This window comes from Xiphias gladius, chromosome 12, assembly GCF_016859285.1.
Source record: "Xiphias gladius isolate SHS-SW01 ecotype Sanya breed wild chromosome 12, ASM1685928v1, whole genome shotgun sequence".
NCBI lineage: Eukaryota > Metazoa > Chordata > Actinopteri > Istiophoriformes > Xiphiidae > Xiphias > Xiphias gladius.
The window spans coordinates 8,176,957-8,186,495 of NC_053411.1; the positions used below are offsets into that span (position 1 = coordinate 8,176,957).

Genomic DNA, 9,539 nt, shown 5'->3' on the forward strand with positions numbered 1-9,539 from the left:
ACAGATGATCAAAGGTGTCAGTTGCCCCACAGTAACAGGTGCTACGATACAAACGGGAGAATGAGAGAGATGTCACTGAAGAACAGCGTTCATGCCCACACAGTCCTGGGAAGATGCCTAATCAAGCCCTTGTGTGGACGTACCATTGGTCCGCAAGGCTTTAAATAAATAAAAATTCAGTAATGTTTCTTCAGGTCGCATTTCTTCCTCTACATTTTAAAACGACTTAAACGAGAACAGAGGATTCTGTCGTTGCGAAAAACACCAGGGATAGATAGAGCTGTGTACACACAGCTGTGTGTTTGGATGCAGAATTCTAGCACAGCAGGGAAAAACACGTGTAAGTAATTTTCACGATGGCTTCACCGTGGTCAGGCATGCACAACATCGGGCCTTGGAGCCTGGATCACATCAACATATCGCAGTAATAATTAATGTTCTTGATTACACCATGTGCCAGGGCATGTCCAAGTGTTTGCCAAGGAAATGTCTGTCGTTGCAGTGATCGGCAGGGCCGTGTCCAAAATCACTCCGTAACTGGTGTCTAGTGCACTTTATTCAGCTCCCTCCATTGTATTTCGGTGTTTAAATCCTAGGCCTCAAGTACAGGCAGCAGAGGTGGGACAGAGTCATTGTTTTGCAAGTTACAACTCAGTCCCAAGTCAAGTGCAAGTGCTTAACTTTGTGTTGCAAGTCTTACAAGTTATTATGTGACTTTTAAATTGGGCTTTTTCAAATCAATTACTTTCAACTAAACTTTTAAACATTTAAAAGCAAAGTGATTGTGTTTGCCTCTGTGATTCCTTTGCTAACTAAAGTACACAACTTTTTTTTGCCAGAGGCCCCACGATGCATCGCGGCACATTTGCTAGGCGCTTAAATTACAGTTCGGCAGCATGGCGTTGAAAGCCCAAAATGACGGGGATGAGTGTCCGACAACTCATTGTGAGAGTAAACCTTCTGGGTGTTAAAGGAATGGCGATATCCGGACTAGCCCGGGGCAGCTAGCCGTGGGACCATGGGCTAATTGCCGCGGGAGGAGCAGGTGGATTTGATTCACAGAAAACCCACCTGTGCTCAGGGAGGAGCAGAACTGCAGGTGCTGAGTGGCCGGCGCTAACAACGCCAACGCCGCCTTTAACGTCCTGTCATTCAGCCGTGGAGTTAAATTGCCGCGAAATTAGTTGCTCGTCACTCTGCGGGCGGTCATTGGCCCCTGGCCGGTCCGCGGACCCCGCGTTGGGAACCAGCGCCCACTCTTGTTTTTGGGGAGAAGGCGCCCACGTGACAGGGGGAAGCAGCAGCCAGCACACCGCCGCTGTTGTCTTGGTAGCTTCCACAGCGCCGGACGGAGAAGTAGTAGGAGGAGGAGGAGAAGGAGAAGGAGAAGAAGGAGGAGAAGAAGAAGAAGGAGAAGAAGAAGAAGGAGAAGAAAAAGAAGAAGAAAGCGGGGCAGAGAGAGAGAGACACACACAAACACGGAGAAAGAGAGACGCTCGTCGAGGGACGACTTGGTCAAAGACAGAATCTCCGCTTGTAACGTGAGAACTCCGCAGGCTCCTCCACACGGCACGGCACGGCACGGCACGGCTGGCACGCACCATGGACGGTTATGCCCGGACCGAAGACGAGCTGTTCTCCGCCTGCCTCCTGAACCTCACCTGGGAGAATTGCTACGAGCAGGTAGGTCACGACTCTCTCCAGCACGACTGTGCGGCTTTCAGGCTGACCGCTGTCTGCAGTGACCATGGTTGGATTTTGAAATAAAGGAAAAAAGAGAAAAAAAAAAGAATAACCCCCCCATAAGTTATGAAAGGGTGTTCTGAGTGAGTCAGCAGATGAGGCGAGCCTAGGTCGTAACTTCAGGAGGGTCCTGCTCAGCCCCCCCCTTCCAGGAGCAGGTCCGCAGCAAACTTTTGCCGTTTGACATTACACTTGTAATTAAGCGGAGAAGTCGCCGACTCGAGCGCCCCAGTGTCTCCAGACTACTTTTTCCTCAAAGGTTTCCCTTCCCGAACTTCCACAGATCTCCGTCAGGGCTCAGACATCCTGCCCCTTGAAATCAATAAAGAATGAACCTGGTAGACGAAATAAATCTTATGCCGGGAATTCCATCAATAAATTAGGGGGCAAACACTCACTTAGCATCCCCCTTTTTGAAGCAACTACGGTGCGTCATCTGCGCTGGGCCATCACCTGGACCGAGGAGGGGGGGGGGGGGCTTTTCACGCGGATCACGAGACTCGCGTCTCCGCGTCCCGAGGCCCACGGGGTGGCCAGTTGCGTGGTTTTAGAGCCGGGCGAGGCCAACGTGGCTTGGGCAGAGTCTGTTGCGGAGAAGGGACTTCGTCGCGGAGCACTTTGACCCTGGAGTGCCGGGGCCCGCTCTCGCACTGCGCAGCAGCAGCAGCAGCATCAGCAGCAGCAGTGGTGTCTGTTTTGGAGATAATTACCCTAATTCCTGCCTCTTCCCTCAAGCTTAATCAGTTCTGCCTTTAGAATACACTCATCGTGCTGTGTGAAATTCCTCCTTAATTCCTCGCATTCTAATTTGTGTGTGTGTGGGGGGGTGTGTGCGGCTGAAGTCATCTGCCACAAGAATGCCAATGAAATCATTCCCTATGAATGCAAAGAGGGCTCCCGGCTATTTAGCAATTTATGCTCAATGATTTGAAGCCAAAATATTTGTACAGAGATGTTTTTTTTTTTTTTTTTTAATTTTAATTTTTTAATGGTAATTTACTTGAATGCCACCATGAGAGCTCAGGATATATATGCAGGATATTTATTTCCCTGTTATCAGCATCCAGGTTGCAATACAGTGAAGGACGACATCTAAACAATAAATCTCCCTGTGGTTTAGTAGGCTACCATTTTGAATTACAAGTAAATCGCAAATTAAAGAGGATTAGGCTCTTTAAGACGGAGCCTGCAGTTGGCTGTGCTGAGAGTCATATTGGAACAGTGATTTTAGGCACAGGAAACAAAAGCCACCCCAAACGCGATTCGGAACTGCAAAGTCACTTTGAATGGCATTTTGAGTGTGCAACAATTAAGCCTCGGCAGTTTCTGCTGCAGAATGGATTTTGGCACACCACTTAGGAGCCACACATTTTATAAACTTAAGACACTTAAATCCACAAAGAAGAACTGATGTGGCAGTGTGGGTTTTAGCCGCTGCCATCCCTTTGGGTTCCACTTGAACTCAGAAGGTCTAGAAATAAAAGTTCATAACTTCATCTGTTTGTTCGTAGAAGTAACCATTAAAAGGTACTTTTGATTTAGTTGAAAAATGTGACAGGACTTGGAAAAAAGTTTCCGTATTGTAGGTCAAGATATTAGGGCTTTATTTAATACCTATCTGTAGTGATGAAACAATTTATCAATGAATAGATTGATTGATAGTTCTATAATGGGAGGATTTTCTGCTTTTCTTATGTCACTGTAAACCTAAAATTTTAGGGTTTTGGACAAGCAATTTGAATTAAGTTCAGTTCAACTTTATTGTCATTATACTTGTGAACAAGGAAACACAGTCCTGTCTTTCTAAAATGTGTTATATGGCTTGTTCAGACTGAATTCTAGTCTCCCTAAAAAGGCTCGCTTGTAATCTCCTAAATTCAGTTTGGTACAGTCTGCACTCTTGCCCTTAAAAAGGGAACCTTCTGAAAGCAGGTCAACTGCTCAGCCAGCATGTTGTTAGCCACGCACATATCCTCCCTCACCCTCCCCTAGTCCTACGGCGGGTGGGTAAATAAATAAATAAGGAAGTAAAGGGAAATGTTGACACAGCCTGTCCTTGTGGCCAGATTATCCACTCATGCTTGAGCGCTGGGTAAAGGCCCTGCATTATTCAGCCTAAGACACAGAGACGGCGAGAAACTGTGGAAAAGGCTGGGTCTCGCTGTGGGAGTCTGTGTGTATGTGTGTGTGTCTGTTTTGGGGTGAGCGCCACCACATTGGGGATTGGGAGAGCTGAAATGCACGGAGAAGATGTTTTTGCCCAATTATCAAATGAACTCATTGCCTGTCACTTTACTTCATCTCTCTCTCTTTCTCCACTCTGATCATCTTTCATCCCCCTACCCTTTGCCAGGCTTCTCGAGGGCTGCTGTCCATGGTGCTGAAAGTTTCATCACACATTTTGTGCCTGTCTTTTTAGAATTCTAAGCTCCAATCCCTGTCCTGCCCTCGCTGCTCTTCAAAAGCAATGTATTCAGTTTGTCTTGACAAAAAGCGTGCCAGGACTTGGCAGTCCACCTCAAAAGGGTGAAGCATATCATTCAAGACGTTTCAAAAAAAGCTGCAGGTAACACAGCGTGCTCTCAGAAGCAGTGAGGACTAATGCATTTTTTTTTTTTTTTTTTTTTTTTTAATGTGTCTGCTTCTGCCTACAGCATGTTTCATCACAGCAAGGCACAAGTTACATTACAACTCACTCAGTGGCTAGGTTAAATGAAAGCTCCTTTGTCTGTGCTCTTACGTACATTATTTAATCCATGCGAGTCACTTCTTTTTCTGTGTAATGAGTTAGTAACTGGAACAGTTCAGATGAGGAGGCGGTCTTTACAGCAAGAAAACGTTTGAATATTTATTTATTTATTTTTTATGTGGAGTTTGTGACTTTTGAGTATAGAAAGATGTGCTCCATCTTGATTGACAGGAAAAAAATGAGGATTTTATAATTTCAGTGTTAGATTTACAAAAGCCTTGGAAGTTTTGTCCCCTCCAACTCAACTGTCTCACTTTCGGGCACACGAGTAAGAATTCTCATGTAGTACTAAAAAGAATGGTCAATTAACTGATTAGTTGATCGACAGAAAATTAACTGGCAACTTTTTTCATAATTGATTGCTTGTTTGTCACTTTAATGCAGATACATCTCTGAATCAAGCTCTTCCAAAAAGTGGATTTGTTGCTTTTCTGTTTTCATATTTCACTGTGAACTGAAAATCCGTGGGTTTTGCACATCGTGGGTTTAAGACAAAACATAACATTTGAAAATATTACCTTGGACTCTGAGAAACTTATGGTTGGCATTTGTCAGTATTTTTAATGTTCTATAAACCTGTCTATTAATCAGTAATGACAATACTCATTAGTCGCAGTCCTTCTCTCACCTTATGGTTGCAGACCGCATCAAACAAAATTGTTGTTTGCGAATGGGGAGCCAGTGAGGGATCATGCTGCTGCTGTTTCACTAGCGACAACCCCCAATCCGCACATCATGCTGGGTGAGTGTGCCTGTGTGGACGGGGTTAGTGGCCAGGCGTACCGCAATGCATTCTATCAAGTGGCGGGTGGGACTCTATGGTGTGTCTGATTTTCATCTGTCATTCACTATGTAATCCACTATTTATCGTGTCATTTGTTGAGTTGACCCAACTGACGGGTGAACCACTGATAGAATGTGTATCAGGAGCGACTTTGGGTTATCGGCGTCAGTGCTGGAAGAAGTGTTCAGAACATTTTACTTTATGTAAAAGTAGCAATAGAACACTGTTAAAAAATTAAAGTAAAAGTCCTGCATTAAAAAAAATGCACATAATGTATCCAAAATATAGGTACTCACTTATGCAGAGTGGCCCCATTCAGAGTGTAACATATTGTATTGGATAATTATTGTTGCTGAATTGACGTGTAAGCGCTAACTTATTGTTGCAGCAGGTTAAGCTGGAGCTAATTGTAACTATTTTATATACTGTTAGCAAGTTTAACCTATAATAGTGCATTATCATTTTTTCTGTTTTTAAAATTTGAATCTGAAAAGTAACTACTAACTATTGTTAAATAAATTTTGTGGAGCAGAAGTGTAAAACAACATACAATGGAAATACTCAATACTCTTAGTTACTTTCCATCACTGATTAGTGGAGACCCATGGTTGTATTACAAAAGTGCAAGGCAGGTTGAGGTAAGATGGTCATTCCAAATTAAAGAAGGAAAACCTTAAGAAAAAGAAGAAACTTAAGAAAAAGAAAACATAACATTGAAAAAAAAAAAAAGTCCTATCACCTGTTCGAAGTTCCAGAAACTCACTTACAATTTTTCATGGTTTCAGAGAGTGAGCTGCTTCGTGTGGAGCACCCAGAACTACTCCCACCTCTTACAACAACCCCCAAAGGAATATATCTAATTTCCACGTTGGTACATCTTTTTTTTTTTTTTTAATCAACAAGTGTGTGCCTTCTGAACACCTTGCTTTTGACAGCAACCCACAGGAGCAGGGCCTGTCGGCGGTTTAATGAGAAGCATGTTGTTCCCTTGCAACATATTGCCAAGATATGGACGGGTAATTATCTAATCAAGACTTTGTGAAAGTGGCGTGACTTTCTCACCGCTGACCCGCTAACTGTCTGCCAGAGTTTTTGCTGCAAGATGTGTACATACTCTAAATTGATCATATCCAGTTGCCACGTTTTGGCACTTGTTACAGTTTAGTGTAGTGTTTTTACGTTTTAAACTGATACAGAGGACCATGTCTTATATAATATGCAAAAAGACGTAAAATAAAAAGGGATTCACATTTACACAGAAGATTAATTTTTAGTTTTCAAATACAGTGCTTGATATCTTAATGTTTGTGGGATGGACAACTGTTTTTTTCAAGCAATATTGATTTAGCAGATGGCGTTTTTAAATCATTTAAAATGGCAACATCATAGCAACATGGCTCTTGGTACTTATTTATATACTGACATGGCGACGCTCAAGTGTGATGCTATCCTCATTTGTAGCTGCTCTCTATGTCATTTTAAAGATTTAACAGTGCAGTTGGTGCACAAAGGAGAGGAGATGGAGATGGCCACATCTTAAACATAAATCTTCCTTAAGCACACTTTTTTTCAGTTTTAAAGGGAGTTTTGAACCACCAGAGGGAGCAACAAGCTGTGATTCCTCATGGAACTATAAAATTAGTCATTAGTCAAATCTAATGTTAAGATTTCCAACAGGAAAGGCCTTTTTACTACACCACAACCAAATACATGCTGTCTATTGGTTAGTAGAGAGAATAGTTTTGATGCACTTTGATGGAACATCTTTCAGCTTCATTTTTAGTTTTTTATCATGCGTCTTTGGGGTGCTTGTTTCACAGATTAATTAATGTAATCACACTATTAGTTTCCGGAGATATTAATCTTGTTTTTTTTTTTTTTTTAGCCTCCTTGCACTGTGCTCTCCGAATTAGTGTCATAGTGGCACTCCCGAGTACATCCTTTGATTATGTGTGGGAAAATGTCTTCCTCACCATTGACAATCTGTTGATACCTTGCAAAATCTGAGATGAAAGGAAATGCAGCTTAGACTGTGAAAAATCCTTGCCTTCTCACCGGGAGGTAAAAGTACTCTCACAAACATTGAATTGTACATCTGAAGTGTTATCAATTCCACCTGAAACGGAGGGCCCCGGTGGCAGAGCTGAACCCCTGTGCTTTTGATCGCGCCAGCAGTGCCTGTAAACAAGTATTTTCCCATCTCCCTCTCTGTGTCTCTGTAATTCTCTCTCTTCTCTCTCTCTCTCTCTCTTCTCCCCCACCAAGGTTTCAGGAGGGGCGGGGGGTGTTCCTTTGATTATCTCCGCTGCCGATTAATTGCTTTTCTTAACCTCTGCACAGACGTGCTCCTACACCGCCCCGAAGCCTGCCGCACGCGCTCAGATGGACCCCTGCCAGGAAAAAAACAAACCCCACCATGCTTCTATCTCCCCACCTTCTCCCAATTACTGACCTTCATCATTTCTTTTCGCCTTGGATGTTATCATTGGCATTATCAGTGTATTTACTTTGTTTGTTTAGCTTGTTACTTGGCGCATTGCAGCATTCTTGGCTAGATTTTAAGGCGGGCTGAGCATGTGTGAGAAGTGTATTAATTTCTGGGAATAGTTACAGCAGTAGATGAGATGAGTGTATGTTGTTAAGTAAGTGTATTATCTGTCATATAGTGTCTGTGGGTCACCAACTGACATGGGGGGGTTGCAGGAATATTACACTGCCTTTACTGCCTTTTTTGGAAATGTCCTTATTCCATTATTTAATAGATTTTGGCCTTGAGTTGTGCTGGCCAAGCACAACACTGAGTGCTCTTTTCCATCTCACTTTTTGCCTGTGAGACTCACATGTTCATCAGGTCTCTGGAAAGGTCCCAGCACCTGCCTCCAAACACTGTCATATAGCAGTGGCCTGGCTCCTTCAGACCATGGCCGTTTTGATTTATTTTTCTCTTGAGGACATCCTGAATGCATGTTCAGGAACCATCTCAGGGATTTATACACTACATGTCACGTGCAGACCACTTAGTGTACCGTCACTGTTTGGACTGAGCTAAAAAATTCTCAGGATGATTCAGACTTTGTTTGGCACAGGACTTAAAAAAAAACAAAAAACAAAAAACATGGCTACTTTTTTTTTTTTTTTTTTGTTGTTGACTTTTTCCTGAATTTTTAATGCTGACTGAGAGTTCAAAATTTAGACATGAAGAATTTTGTTGCTTAGCCTAGAGTTGTTGGCAGAAAAGTGTTGGGATATAACCTTTCTAGTCTGGCGGGAGTTTCATAATACATGACTCAGACTCTCTCCAGTTCATCATTTATCTCAATAAGTGAATCCAGAAAAACTTTTCTTTTAACCCAAGTTTTGCATGACAGTTTATGACATTACTGTAAGTAGCTTTAGGGATTTTTTTTTTGTTTTTTCTTTTTTTTTGTGACTGTATCCTAATTGGTTGAGGTGTTTGATATAGAGAGCACTGTGGGGCTCCAGTCTAACAGAGACAAGACAGCCTACACATACTGTGTACACACATACACAAATGCAAAATCTGCGTGGGAGACATGAACAGACACGTTATGTGCACACTGACTCATTCATTCACGCACTAACAGGCTATACTCCCTGGACTGTATAGTACAGTATGGTGTTGCTGATTTTCCCCATCAGCAGAAAGCCGGGATGAGCTGAGCTAATTGAGCTGGGAGGCCCGGCAGGGGAACAGGGCCCCTTCACACACCAGCCAGTCACTTCCTTTCTTTTATCCATCCACTGCTGTGTCTTTAGTCCCATATCTCCAAAACACTCTGTACTGCACAAAAGAAAGTATTTTAATACACAATTCAGTTTTAAATAAAACCAGATGCACATTGATATGTCATATAAATATGATTTAAATGCATTGCAAATTCCATGCTTCATGGTAACTGATAGCAGTGCTCTGTGTTGCTTTTTGAAGGTTAACCTATAGTAACAGTTTGAATTGTTAGTATAAATAAATCTTAAGAAAATACATAAGCCACAAGCTTTCAAATATGTGCCCAAGTTGACAGGGAATTGTTTTGGGAGTTCTGTGCCTCACTCTAAGCAGAATTACAAGCTAAAATTGACAAACTGCATTGTCTGTGTCACACCAGACTGGTCGACAACAAAAGCAAATTACGTGTTCTATTTGAGGGATATTAAGATGTTACATGCCATTCGATGGGCCCTGGGAGGCCCGTCATAAAAGCCACTGCAAGCTGTTGAGACAGAGACACAGAGTTGTTTCCA

General features: G+C 42.7%; 1 long non-coding RNA gene across 4 annotated transcripts; it reads left to right on the forward strand.

The window, feature by feature from the left end:
• The first annotated feature begins 907 nt into the window (after window positions 1-907).
• On the forward strand, window positions 908-8,330 carry LOC120797422. Of its 4 annotated transcripts, none has more exons than XR_005708516.1 (4): window positions 908-1,683; window positions 5,109-5,234; window positions 6,062-6,147; window positions 7,542-8,330. It is a non-coding gene; the product is annotated as an uncharacterized LOC120797422 (long non-coding RNA). The 4 variants fall into 4 exon arrangements; XR_005708514.1 differs by having other exon boundaries at window positions 5,134-5,234; XR_005708517.1 differs by having other exon boundaries at window positions 5,134-5,234; window positions 7,617-8,330.
• Window positions 8,331-9,539: the final 1,209 nt, after the last annotated feature.